Below are 15,354 nucleotides of genomic sequence, written 5' to 3' on the forward strand. Positions count from 1 at the left end.
ACCACTAAAGGCAAGGTAAGTCACTTTATTTCTTTTAAATAAGGCTAGCTATCCAACAGCTTGTAAATAAAATACACACACAAAAGCACATAATAACATATAACCTCACACATATACTACAGTCCTAAGCAATCAGTCATGAGCCATTACAAATAATTTCCTTAAAGTGTCAGGAACCAAAGTCTAAATGTTTGAATCTGATAAATGTATTATAAAAGTATTATAAAACAATTAAATTAAAATTATCCTTCTGGTGACTTCATCCATGCAGTTTTCTAAAATGTTACAGAAGTGATTTTTTACTTGTCTTTTTATGGGACGCTTTAACTTCTAAGTCTACCCAAGAGACGTATACTTTTAAGATGTTCCTTCATGCTACGAATAAAGTTGTTTAGCTTTTAAGACTAAGACCAATAAATGCTTAGCTTCTGCAATCAATCAAGATCAACTAAGTTCTGACATTTTGGCTTAGTAATATGATTATCCAAACTTTCTGGGCACATTCCTTACAATTTCATTAGTTAAGAATGAACTGCAACTGCAACTGCAATACATGCATAATTCAGAATTACTCCTAGAAAAAAAAACTGAAATAGAGTTGTCTTGAAACAGTGTGTTATATGGAAAAATATGCTATATTGGCAGATACAAATTAGAAAATCTAGCTGACAACCCCTTGCAAAATATTATAGAGTGCATAAGTATACTGTATGTAATGCAGTAGATGAAGGCTATTCTCAAAATTGTTTCTCCTAAATCCTTTGTGATAACAAAAGGAAAATTATGAGAACTGGAAGTGAATGCTACTTCCTGCCTTCCATTTTTTTCTGAGACAAATCATAACTTCTAAGCAATACTTAGTAGATACTTCTTTATATTGTATTTTTGCCATTTAAATGTAATAACTCTAAACAGCATGCAGACCTGCATAACACAGAACAAAAAAACCAATAGGTACAATATAGCAATCAATACTAAATCAATAAACAGTGATAATAAATAATAAATACAACAGTAGAAACACTTTAAATCAGGAGTATTTAATGTTGGCAACTTTAAGAACTGTGGACTAGAGCTCCCAAAATTTCCCAACCAGCATCCCCTGCTTTAAATCATCCCTTTCTCATTCTCAGGACCACAATATACCAATCACCTGCCCCTTTATCCTCAAGTATTTTTCTTACAGTGATTTACCATGTTATCAGAGAAGGGACAGAACTCATCTCAAAGGTAACCTGTTTCAGAGGACTAGGCTGCAGAAAAGGCTTCTCCTATGACTTCTTTCCCGCTTTACCTCACGAGTACGAACTGTTAGCATGCGTCATCTGAACATATGACTTGCATAGGCACATTCTACCTGAAGAATGAAGTTCAGAGATAACTAAACATCATGGGACTCTTAGATTTATAACAATGCTGCTAAATTTCAAGCTTGCAGTGGTTACCCCAGACATTTTAATTATTGCTACCACACTACTATATAAAAAACAATCTTTCTGCATTTGGTTTATGTGACTATAATTGAAATTTACATCTGACCATCATGTAGCAAATGTACGCTCATGAAGCCGAGTTTTTTTGCATCTTATTTGAAATATTGTAACTTAATGTGGTATAGTGATTATAAGAGTTTTCTGTAACACGATGACTTCCAGATGCTGTTGGCAATGCACCTTTTAATATTCCCAGCCAGCACAGGATTTCCAGAGCATCTGGATATTTGTTTCCAATCTCTTTCCAATACATCTGCCAATGTATTGCTCCTTGTAATCTATTTTACATAACATTTTAAGGATAAAATAATGAGGGACATTATACTATTCTCAACTCAAAGAAAGGCTAAGATAAAATAAAGAATTTAGTTAACCTGTAGACTCTTGGGAAAAGATAACTCTAGCAGTGATTAATGCAAATTAAACATATGGGTGATTTAAGTCCTTAAGGTTCCCAAATGCCTGCTGTCCGGGAACAAGAAAAGCTAATCAATACAATATTCACTTAACCAAATGATTTCATATTTCCTTTACACTCTAAATCTTTGCCCAAAATAATGCTTTTTCAATTTTTTAATGAAATGCTAAAGTGCACTAGAATAGGTTGCCGTGCCTCAGACACTTAAATACTGCTACACTAAGGCAGCACTTTACAACATAAATAGAAGACAAGAACATTTTTAAAATAGTGCTTTAAACTCTGCTGTCAAGCATGTGATAATTTATGAATATCCTGAGCTTTACCACTTCCTCCTGAACTCCTTTGTAATTTTCTAGTGATTTGTAATGTTGTGATACTATCGAGACTGAAAAGTCCTCAGGCAAAGTATCATGCTGTAGAAAAAAAAACTTGGTATTTTTGACACTACAAACACAGCAGACATTTTTTGTGAAGTCTTTCTACTGCCCCATGTTATGTGAAGTTCACAGAAAACATGTGCACATGATAGATTTCCATGACATTAAAATTCTCCACAAAGAGAAAGAACATAAACAGGTAATGTCCCCTGGTTGTTTCTGTTGGCTAGACTCAGCAACCTGATTTCTCTTTAGATCCCTAGAGCTTTGCATCTGACAGCCATGGGGGACAACTGAGGTGACATGAAAAACAAAGAAATAACAGAATGTGTCACTGTGGATACAGTCAACTAGATACTTGACTATGAAGCGAATTTATAGTTTAAGTTCTCCATTTCATTTTTATTACACAGTACAGTTCTCTCTGCCTGACCTTAAACTGTATTGCTCCCTGTTCTGAACAACTGATGGACATGAGAGATTTTTCAAATTATGCATCTTCCACACTGATCTAAAGCTCCCAGTTCGACTTTGGACCAGTTACCTTCTTTCAGCCCAACATATATTACAGGATTGTGATTGTGGGAAAATTGCTAGAGGGACACCTATATACACTAATTTGAACTCCAGAAGATGGGAAATTCATCTAAAAAAAATATTCTATGTGTTATATAAATGCTACAGAAATATAGAAATATTTAATACTTACATAAAAAAATGAAAGCAAACCTCACTCTCTACTAGTATTGATGTTACCTAGTTTGGATAATGAAACGTCTGCAAGAATAATCAAATTCAGAGACCACTGAGGACCCCTCATTTCAACCTTGAGCTACAAATATGCTCCTCTATCAGTATCAGTATCAAAAATATCTCTTGTACTTCCTATACACTGTTCTAAACTAAAAACTTTTGTGTACCTGGTGCACAGTTGGCAGAGCAAATTTTTTAAAATTTAGGTCTAGATTTTTCAATCTGATTTCAAGGTTTTTTTTACTTTAAAAATTAATGAAAACTAAGTTTATTTATACATTACATTGTATGTATTACAAAGGTAAAAAATAGTTTGCAACTGGTTTATTGTGATTATCTGGTTTTTTTTTGTGTAGAATCTGGGTTTATTTGAGCATCAGACCTTAGTAGGAAACTCCACTGATATCACTTATGATAAAAATATTTTATAATTTAAAACTAAGATATAGGGGGATGTTATCTTTTTTGTGGGTTTATTTGAATGTAAAAACTTGTTTTCTTTACAAAACCTTACTGGCAGTCCTGCCTTGGTACCAACCTATTACACGCAGTGGGAATCCAAACAATTCCACATAGCTTTTAATTTATATAAATGGCATCCATGTCCCAATTCTATATGCTCTGTAAGAAAATAATGTTCATCTGTACATCTGAGAAATCTTCAGTACATCCAAAAGTTATATATATGTTCTGAAGGAACAGACTGACCTTTTCAGTAAAATACCCAATGACATGAAATAAGTGATATGTAAGAAATCCCTGCATGATCCATTTGCCATCATTACAAAATATAATCATCTCCACTGAATAAGCCCACTATCTTTACTCCTTTCTTCCACCATACTATTTTCCTTTCTCAATGAGCAATTGAAGGCATTATGGCTGATTTCATAACTGAAGTAAAACACAATCTTATTCCACCAGTAAATGAATCCACAGATTAATTATACTTATTAGTTGTAATTTAGCCAAGCTGTTGCCAGGAAAGAAATAAATGCCTACATAGTACATATTCAATTAGTTGCATCAAGAAGGTGTTTATCTTTACAAAACCATCTATATCAAATATTTATTAACTAGTAAAGAAAATTCTGCTATTCTTCCTAGAACCTCTATTTGTGCAATTTTTGATATTTGTAATTAACCAAAATAACCATTTCAGTCTGATAAATTTCTGTACCTCAGTAAAGTTTTTTCCCAAGAGTAAAAGAGAAGGACAGCAGGACTTTTATTGAATCTCTGAAATAATCCAGTCATTTCCTGAATTCATCATCAATGGAGCAGCTATCATGTGAATTTCCATCTTTAAATTCCTATTTAATAAAGAGCTCCTTGTTGAAAAATGAATGGCCCTTTGTCTTGATTCTTACATTATATTGGTTAGTGTATAGCATATCCAGTGGTAGCCTAATAGGAACATCATATAAAATATGTCATAGAAATGGCTAAATTTCAAAATACTCTTTCTGAAATAAGAAACCATTTTGCCATGTCACTGTGGTAACAGCTGAAAAATAGAACAAAATACACAAAGGTTGCACCCAGATCTTGGTTATATATGTATTTGTCATGGGTCACAATGACCCATACTATTATGAACTCTCATGAAGCTGTCATGCTTGGAGAAGGATGATAAATCAAGGGTGACTGTCAAAGTCACTGAGTTCATAGAACCAGATTCTCTTAAATCCCAAACTTGCTTATAGAGATCCCAGTCCAGAATTTCTGACATAATCTCAATGGAAACAATCCAATATCAAAATTAAAAAGAAATAAATTGCACAGAATACATTTCAGGAAAAAGGTCTGTGGGAATAATGGTCTACTTAGGAATTGCCATTGCTTCCAAATAGTCATACATTGTGACCAAGACTAATATGTGCCAGTGGATTGCAACTGAGGCTTTCTCTTAGATGTTGGATTAGACACAAAAGGCAATCAAATCCGTATCCAAATCCAACAGGGAACTGAATAATACAAATTGAAAAATAATACAATGAGCCAAAAAGAGCACATACTACCTCCATAAGAGAGAAATGGAGATCACAATAACTACAAAATGACTCCAATGTTATAGGCTTGTTCAACAGAAAGAACAAAAGAACAAAAGTGTAATAAGTCAGTTAATTTTGTAAGGTTATGTGTTTATGTAAAATTAGATTCTCCATCTCTGTCACAAAGCAGCACTTAGACTTTTTTAATTTTTATGGCCTATGGCAGTAAGTGATTATAATCATTTAACAAACAATAATTTACCATTTAGACTGGTTGTGAAGCACTTCCATAGCCAATACCTCTCCAATTTAACAATGGTGAATATGAAACTATTTTCATTTGACTTAGACTTGCACATTCCATATTCTAAAACAGATTTCTGAGCTAAAATTTCCTGATTCATACAACCAATGCATCAACTCTAATTCTCTCTCTCTTGTATCTACAACAGACATATACTGGCAACGCTTTGCCACAAATGGAAGCATAGTCATTCAATCAATAACCACATTTCTTTGACTCCCCTTATTTAGTTTCAGGCTTTGCCTCACATTGTACATCAAATAGACTGTTAGAAGAGGCTTTTCCATGAGTTATACATATTAAATAAAATAAACAAAAACATGGCATATCAAAAGAACTTAAAATATCAATGGCTTATATTTTTTTAACTGTACCAGCTCAACTGTTGTGCTTTCATAAGTGCTTTGGCATAAAAGATTTCAATACAGGAAACATTGAAAAGAAGAAGCCAGTAAGCAAAAATAGTCTAAATAGCTACTGAAAAGCATAAATGTATTAAATAGGTCACATTTGCAGCCACTATTGAAAAGTATAAAATAAACAGTGCAACCATAAAGATTTAAAATATCTCTGAATGTGAACATTAAGTTTAGATTTCTATTAAGCGGCTTTGGACTTAGTCACCACTACAAGTTCCTTTTTATCTATTACCAATTAGATAAAATAGCAACAGTGAATCCACATTGGACTTAAATATTTTCAAGGTTAAAAAAGTACAGTGGGCTATATAAACAATTATTTACAAAAATAAAGAGGGATGGAAAAACCATCAATGTACTGTAGCTTCTCTAGATAATGTAAGGAGTTCTCTTGAGGCAAAGGATAATTTTATCATCCTGCAATGCAATCATTTGCAGATTCTGGGTAGCATATTTTCCTTGCTTTTGGGAGGCATGAATGTCCAAAAAGCATAATGACTAGAGAGGTTGGAACCTAGAAGGTCTGACAATCCTGCCAAACAGCAGAAATGACTAGACCTATAGGAAATGAAGGCACTACAGCAACAATAAAGACTTTCTGTTCTTACTCCAATGTCCTCATATGTTAAGTTCCCCAAAGATACCATCTGGTTGTTTCACCTCTCCAGCAATGTTACTGATTTTTTGCCATCCATAAATACATATATACTACCCACTGTACTCTTCCTGTTTGTGGAAAGCAACAAATTCTGCTGTGGCACCCATCTTGTGGAACATTCCCCCCTAGTAACGCTAATTCCAACCCTGTTGATTTTCAGAAGTGCTTCAAACCCTGTTTGTATCATCAGGGTGGAGCCCCCAGAGTATACAGAAATGACTCCATTGTTGATAATAATAACTGATTCTTAAACTCTCCTCTTTTTTTTTAAGATCTCAACAATTCAGTCCAGTCCAGTCATAATTTTCCCTTCCCTTTTTTCTTGACTCAGTCATTTTTCCTAAATTTGTTCCATGACTTGATTCCCAGTCATTCTTTCTATATGTCCAAACCACTTCCTCATAGTGTTTTTATACTGATCACTCATTCTCTATTCAATCTACACTGACTCATCACTAGGAAAGCACAGAGTTTGGGAATAGAAGGTTGGGAACAGAAGGGAAAGATGCTTCCGAATGCATGGTATACTATACATCCTTAACAAAGTAGCATATTTTCCTGGGTTATTATCGTCATCACTGTAAGAGTCCATTTTCACATGAATATATGCACATGAATATATGCCAAGGGCTTTTGAGTCGTTTGAGTAGTTTTCAAATTACATTTGAGAATGAAGTGCAAAGAAAGTCAGGACTGGAGATCCCAGTTCCACAAAAATTGACAGATGTGTTGTCAAGAAAGTAGAGTGTATAAACATGAGAAAACAGGAAGATAATCGTCAAAGTGTCTAAACAAAGATTTTATGTCATCTAGTTTCTTTTAGATATATGGGTTCTTCTTCAAACTGTTCACTAAACTTGTAACTAAGTGATCCATTATTTTTCTCTCTCAGTTAAGAAGTGTCCATGAATTGCACTACAAATCTGAAAGTAGTAAATTATATATGGGTTCATTAAAAGAGAAATACATAATCTTTATGTTGAGCACATAAGAAGCTAGTGGATGTGCTCTCATGATATATTTTATAGCTTTAAAGAAACTTGGAAACTCAGACAAATTTGAAATTTATTTAGAAGTGAATGTAAATATGCTGATAATAAATCTATATTCAGATATGATTTTGTTCAGATAAAACAAAAGCCCAACAATTACTTTATATAGCAAATCCTCAGACAAGAACTCTTCATTAAGATGTAAGTTTCATACCATATAAGGAAGAAAACAGTTTTTTAATTTATTTGATACTTTTGGACTCCAGTTGACTCTGGATACTTCACAGTATAAAAAAAAGAAATATGCAATCCAGATAAAAGGGATTCCAAGCACAATAACTCACAAGCCTTGGAGAAGAGCCAAGTCTTATGGCTCTCCAGAATTCCATGCACCTAAGTCTCAGGGGGAAACGCATTCCAGAGTTTCCATGATAACAAGGCATGATTCTAGGATCTCAATAAATGGCACTGCTTAATTGAAGGAACTCTGTTGGATCAAACCAACTGGGATCATAGGAAATAAGTGGTCCCTCAAGAAAACAGGCCCTATGACATGTGCATATTCTAAACAATTTTGAGAGTTAAATACAATTGTTTCTCAGAAACATATTTTCAACAACATATTATATATTAGTACAAGCATGTGTGTGTGTGTGTATGCATGCAATGTAGTGCTAAAATATATACTAGCCCAAAATGTTCAATTATAAACAAAATAACCCTGTCATTCGGGAAGATATACTAGCTAGTGGGGTTTTTTTGTGCAACAGCCTCTTAATATCAAGATAATACATGGCAGTGTCCCATAGACTCCTTCATCCACCATATAATTTTTCATGTGTCTATTGAAAAGTATAATAGCAGCATGAAATGTGAATGGGGAAAAGTAAAATATATTTGACTACATGAAGTAGAATGAATATTATAATATAATGTTATATTAATGTTAATGATTTGTAAGACACTCAGAGTCAGCTATGTTTGGATTAGCATGTCAACTTAATAAAAGTTAAAATAATAAAAAGTTTGGGAAAATGGGGAGCTGACTATTCATTGAAATCTGTTTTCCTGCTTTAATGTATGATGAGTGGTGAAAACTAAGCTTACATCAAATCAAGTGTTCAAAGGACACACAAATTTTTTTTTAACCTGCCAGTGGAAGTAAAGAAAAAAAATGCTAAAATGAAATTCCAAAGAATATATTTGAAGACACACTATGTGTAAAACTGAGAAGAACTGTTCCACTTAGAACAGTTGAAGTCCTTCAACTTAATTAAATAACCTATTTGGAAATTTTCACAAGAACCTATTTCTATGCTTCATAATGAGACTACGATAGAATTAGTCATTTTCATTCAAGTTTTCTTTTTCTGTCCATTTGATGTTTTTGACAATGAATTTTGTACCTCTTTATATATTAAAATAATGTCCTTGACAATTTTGGGAAACTCTGCAAAATTTAGAAGATTGAGCACACTGTTTTTGCCTGTTTTACCTCAGACTGAATGCAAACATTGGGAATCATTCATTCTCTTTGGAAGATATAACTGATAATTTTATGACAAACTGAGTTCAAGGAAAAATGCAAATTCATAGGAGGAAAATGAAGTGGTTATGCTTTTCATAAATTATCACATATCTCAATCAGTAGATGAATAGTTTTACATGATTACTATGCATGTATTTTGATCATCTATTGAAAGTTTTATAATTTGGCAACCAAAACTAAATATACTGCTAAAAAGATTCAATGGAGAACCACCATGCCTCCCTGACTAATAACCATCCCTAGAAATACACAACAAACAAAACTAATTCTGTTTTCTTGGTAACATTAATTAAAACACTGAAATAGGAAATCAAAATGAAACTGTGGTGAACTTTATGAGAGCTTATGCAAAACCCTAAAGGCTTCCATCTTTCCAAAATAATCTTGGGAATGATGTTGCCACGGGCGTGAAGAGAAGGAAGAGTTTAATATCAGCAAGTTGTCTTCACTGCCAGCTCATTTAAAACCACTTAAAGCCTGGCTCTGGCAATATTGCTATTGTAGGGAAAAAACAAAACCCAAAAAGGTTTAGTAGACAGCACAGTTATTTTAACTGTAAATAGTTGTTTCATGAAGAAGTTATCCATTTCTCTTTTATTCTTATAAAAACTGAACTATAGTGCCTTAATTTTCAGATGTAAACAAAGTTGAAAAGAAACCGCAACTTATCTAGAGCAAGGAAGTTCCTTTGAATAATGGAATAAGCATGTATATCTAGTCTGAAAAAAGAAACATCCCAAGTAATAACCACTATTTAAGCCAGACAGATGGCCAGGTGGCAATAAAATGCTTTGTTAACTTTTTGCTAACAGCATAAAAAGGATTTTCTCTAATTTTATCCTCATCAAAAATAAAAGGAGAGCAAAAGGAATAAAGCATGCCCTTACTACTTTTCATCAAACACAGGTCATGTACTGTATAAGATTGTTCCTTAAGCACATATTTTTCAATAATTAAAAAAAGCTATGCAGGATGGTATGAATGTATTTTTGTATGTATCTGCTTGAAATTCATATTAATCCAATATATTTATTTTCCTTGTTTTACATATATTACAGAATGTATCTTCTATTTCTCTATTGCTTTGCCATTAGGTCACTATTGGCTAGCAGCATGCTTTTTAAATTAAAAACATTAATAAAAGCATAGCTGCAGTGATTGTAAAATTAATGCTATATATAACAACAGTCCCAAGATCTGGGATCATACTTTTATGTTCTTCCACCTTTGTTATCAAGCTCTAACTAAATCTAAAATTCTTTCAGAGATAAAGTCCAAATATGTAGACCAGGGGTGTCAAACTCGCAACGTCACATGATGTGTCGCAACGTATCATGATTTTTTTTCCATTGCCAGCAATGGGGTGTGCACGGTTTCACCATGATGCATCCGGCCCATGGGCCAGCAGTTTGACACCCCCTGATGTAGACAAATCACAACATTTCATGTCATCTAAGCTTTAGCTGTTGACATTTTAGTCATCTTTTAACCATTAAGCTAGAAGGTAGCAGAATAGATCAGTCTGAGGAACAGGAAGAGGTTGTTTAAGAATTACTGTGTTGGGGCAGAAAGTTCAAGAAGCAAGAATCTGTGGTGGAATCTCCAGTTAAAATGGTGGTAGGAGTGAAAAAGACTGGTGACTTGAAATTTTTGTAGCAAAGGAAGTGGTGGAGGTCACGCCCAACCCAGATCAACCCCCAGGAATTCCTGAAGCCATTATGCAGTCATTTCCAAGAGAATGTAGACAATCAAGGCAAGATTCTTGTAAATGGGTATGCAACAACAAAGAAGCAACTGTGTTCATCTCACAGTGTTGTTCTGGTTCCTTGTGCCTTAGAGAATCTAAAATTATTTTAAATTACTTGGAAGAGAATAAGCTGGAATAGAGGAGAAGATGAAAAGTATAATTTATAAATATAATTTCCAGGTCATTGAATTCACTCATATATAATTTCCCCTGAGAATTGGGTGATATTATGTTCTTATTCTCATAAAATCAGTCAATTTGATACTTATGATTCCGGTTTGCTCTAGTTGTATGTCTTGGATCCTGATTTTCCTCAGTTTGATCATACAATTCTCTTGAGTTTTGAACAAGACAATTTATTTACTATCATGTGCTTTTTCTATTACTTGGAAAAATATTCTACCTTTCACAGGACACAATCTTTTGCTATCTCACATTTTAGAGCAGCTTCATCCTGTTAATAGCTTATCATATTGAGGAAGTCACACATAGGTGCAAAATTCCTGACTGGATCAGTTTGCCAAGCAATGATCTGTTAAGACTCACTACTGAAATAATCAAATGAGCTGTGCTTCCTGTTCTGCCATGATCAGAAGCTCTGTAGATGGCAATGCAGCTACCTGTTCAGCTACTTGTATTGAACTCCCTCTTTCTATATTTTAATGGTACTCATCTTGTATTTTGATTTTAATTGCATCAGTTTTATTGTTTTATTTTATATATTGTGTTTTAAAACAAAGTTTAACAGACGTGCTGAATAAACAGATTGCAAAACAATTTATCTTATCAGAATTTTAGCACTGTTTTTACATCCTGTAACTGTTCCTACTCACTACTTACCATTTTACCTGACACATTTTATTGTTCTAGATTTTATACCTTTTTATGTCATTCCCTTAATGAGAAAACCAATACAATGTCAATATAGTAAATAACCCAAGCCGCTGCTGCATGGAACATTGACACTCTTCCCACAGCAAAACTCTTTCTCTCTTTTGTCATCCAATGACAATAGTTACTGTCATTGTTGATTTTTTTTTTCACATGTACTGCTTCAAATTTTACATTGAAAAATTTATGTTCTGAGCTATTTGATATAAGAAGGCAAGCCAGTTTTGCACTGTTTGCAATTTCCACCTATCCCGAGCCCCAGATCCCTGGTTTTTCCCTTTCCTTGCAGCTGACAAGCCACCATTAGTGATATCATATTTGGCTATGGTAGTTGTATATTGGATCAGTATTGGTCATTTGTTACCTAACTGCATGAATAGGCATAACATGACAAGGAAGGAGTAGGAATGGGGAGACTGGAAGCAGGCAGGATATAGATTTTGGCACATTTCTCTTGGCTATCCTGGGGAACCCCTGGTTCACTATAGTGATAACAACAGGTTGTTACAGGGTAAGATATGAAGGTTGGAAAGAGATTAAAAGTGGAAACAGCAAGACTGTAGAAATACACTGAAAGACTTCAAGATTCTTACATTTCATAAATATTACTTTGTGCACTAGAGTGCTTCGTATCCAATGCCTGGGGAATTAGTGATAATATCTTGCAATCTACCCAATAAATAGCTTTTCTAAATTGTTTGGCTGCCTATTTCCTTCTGTTTGTATAATTGTCTCTATTTTGTTCCTTATTTAAATTAAAATTGTAAGATAAATAGTGCTTCTTCTGGGGCAGGGGGAGGATTGATATTACGACAACTTAAGGAATGTGGGAAGTTAGAATCAGAAGTTATTCATAATTAATTACCAGTCTATGCCAACAAGAGTTCTAAAAAGTATTAGAAGCAGCCATCTATATAAATAAAAATGTAAATGTTCGTTTGTTCAAAATCTTAAATCTCCAAAAGGTCTTCACCGATTGCTTTGAAATTTTGACACAACATTGCATTCGAATACGCGCTTTTATATACCTACTATTATACAGATGTCACACCTGTGACAGGTAAAAACATGCTCTTTAAAGCATAAAAACATGCTTTAATGAGCAACGTTGTAGAAGCAACAATCTTGACAGAACCTTTCAAAGGTGAAGATGTCCTCATTCCTCGCATTCCTATGATTCCAACGAATATGCCATTTCAATTTAAGAGATTGCAATTCCCAATTCAATTGGCGTTTGCAATCACCATCAACAAAGCTCAGGGCCAATCTTTAGAATTGTGCGGTTTAGATCTAGACATGGATTGCTTCTCACATGGACAATTATATGTTGAGTGTTCTAGAGTCGGCAAATGAGACAATCTCTATATCTGCACAGACAATGGAACAACAAAAAATATTGTATACCCACAAGTACTGTGAAATTAAACATATTACAAACGTGCGCTTTCTCTTTTCTTTCTTTTCCATTTAACCAGACTGAGCCACAGCAACGCATGGCCGGGTACAGTAGTTCTAAATAAAACTTGCTTGGGTATAATATTTTAGAAGAACCTTCAAATATGTAAATATACTGTTAAATAATATCGCAGTAAATTAAATGCATCTTGGAAGTGTTTTAATTCCGTTTCACCGTTAATTAAGCCTCTTTAAAGAAAAACATCATAAAACATGTTAGAGCAAGAAATCAGTATTTTTCTATCTAATTGAACTTTTAAATGTCATGATATCTTGATCTAGAAGAAAACATATGAAAGTTGAAGTCAACATCTGAAAAATATTTCAATAGAAAATATTAAGCTCCAATCCTTTAAATACAAGTATCACTTCATAATTATACTTTAAGTACTGACATATGCAAACAAGGATTGCATTTTTCTTAACCAATATTTTTATTTTGTCCAACAGATTTGTGGAATGCCACATTCTAAAAAATAGCTCTCTCTATTTTTATTCTCTATGGAGAATAAACAAAGGAAAAATTATTATTGTGGTTCTTAGTGGGAAAGTAATTATGTAATCAAAGTTGTCATTATCTTTATATAATGAATCTCAGTTAAATATTTTCAAAATTCATATTTTTATGAGTCTCATCTTTTTTCCATCATGTTATTTGAGAAAATAAATTTCAGTTGGGTTCTGGTAACTAACCTGCAGTTTTATGGTTATTATTTATCATTGGTATAAAATAAGAAAAGTCTATATTTAAAAAAATATATTTTGTCGATATGCAAAATAAAAGATTCTCAAAAAAACATATTTACTGCTTTTTTTCACAAAAGAATTTTGAATCAACATTCTTAAGAAATAAATCCAAAGTGCTATTTTTTTAATCTGTAAACTGGATATATCTGCAGATCTGTAAGTTGTATGAAGAACACCCATTACCATTAGTCTCACATAGTTACAGTCATATTATCTTGCCAGAAACTTATATTAAATATGCAGGACACAGAGTCCATATAACAATACACTGCTGCTAGCTATGATTATGGCTACCCGCTTTTATAGATGCTATTTTCTAGTTATCATAATACCAGCTATTCAAAATCAAAGGCACCTTCAATTGAGATTTAACAAACACCCATCTTAGAAAAATATCTCTAATTGCAAGACAGAAGCATATTAAATATGTTCAGCAATGTAGTTGAAATAAAACAGAAAGCTAATGATATCAAAAGAAGAAACATCTATCAGGAACCATCATCTAAAAACTCTCAATTTCTCATTTTTTAAATTTTCTCTAAAAGTTCAGATAGTAAATGCCCACCCAAAAAACTTTATTGCCACTAGAAGCACATGGCAAGGGACCATAAGGATGCAGTCTCCAACTATGCTAATTATTTTGGCTTGTAGTTTTAACTCAGCTCTCAGCCGACATGTCTTAAATGGTGCGTGACCACATGGTTCACCCACTTTTAAAATAATAAAAAAATTGTCCTCTTCTATGTTTGCCCATATACTACTCCATCAAGTAGCAAACTAGTTCTATCAAATGGATGAAATCTAATTAATCAAGGTTCTAAAAATGCAAGCAGACTGCAAAGAATTTAAAAAACAAATCTCCTTGAAAAGGTAAAATGGCGATCAAGAAATGAAACCTAACAGTGATGCACATTGGCGTATAATAGGTGCTCAGTTTTCAGTACCAAACAGTGAAACATCTTAAATAATAATTACCTTAAAAATTATTGAAGTCATGTCAATTATTTTGCAGCATGTAGCTGTAAAGTCAGAGCATTAATGCCCATATTTATTTAGTAAATGTAATACATATCACAAAGTTTGAGCCTAAGAATTACTTTAACCTTTCTTCCTCATCCAGCTTTTTTGTCTAGTGTTTTTTTTTTCTCATTATGTATAAATTTTTTATTATTTTCATCATAAGAAAAAGCACATCACAAATACATCACAATGTAAAAACCCCTACCCCCCATCCCCCACCCGGACTTCCCAAACCTAATCCCAGGATACTATTCAACTAAAAGTAAACTAGTATTAATATCCCTAACTCCACAAAGTACTATTCTACATAAGTAGGTGAAATATATATATATATAAAAAAAAAAAGTTTTTATCTAAAAACCTAAATTATATTCCACCATTCTATGCTTATTTTGAATATAAACAATCCATCTTCTCCATATTGATAAAAATTGTTCATTTGAATGATCCTTCAGATAAGCCGAAATTTTTGCCATTTCAGCAAGATGCGAAACCTTCAATCTCCAGTCCTCCATTGTAGGTAAAACTTTACTC

The 15,354-nt window shown here is 33.2% G+C and overlaps 1 protein-coding gene across 1 annotated transcript in view; it reads right to left on the bottom strand.

Moving 5' to 3' along the window:
• The window catches only part of ATRNL1 (attractin like 1), a 471,655-nt gene that overhangs the window by 230,267 nt on the left and 226,034 nt on the right, over positions 1-15,354 (bottom strand). The window lies entirely within an intron of this gene.

The sequence above is a fragment of the Protobothrops mucrosquamatus genome, unplaced genomic scaffold, assembly GCF_001527695.2.
Source record: "Protobothrops mucrosquamatus isolate PMUCROS unplaced genomic scaffold, P.Mucros_1.0 scaffold378, whole genome shotgun sequence".
Taxonomy (NCBI): Eukaryota; Metazoa; Chordata; class Lepidosauria; order Squamata; family Viperidae; genus Protobothrops; species Protobothrops mucrosquamatus.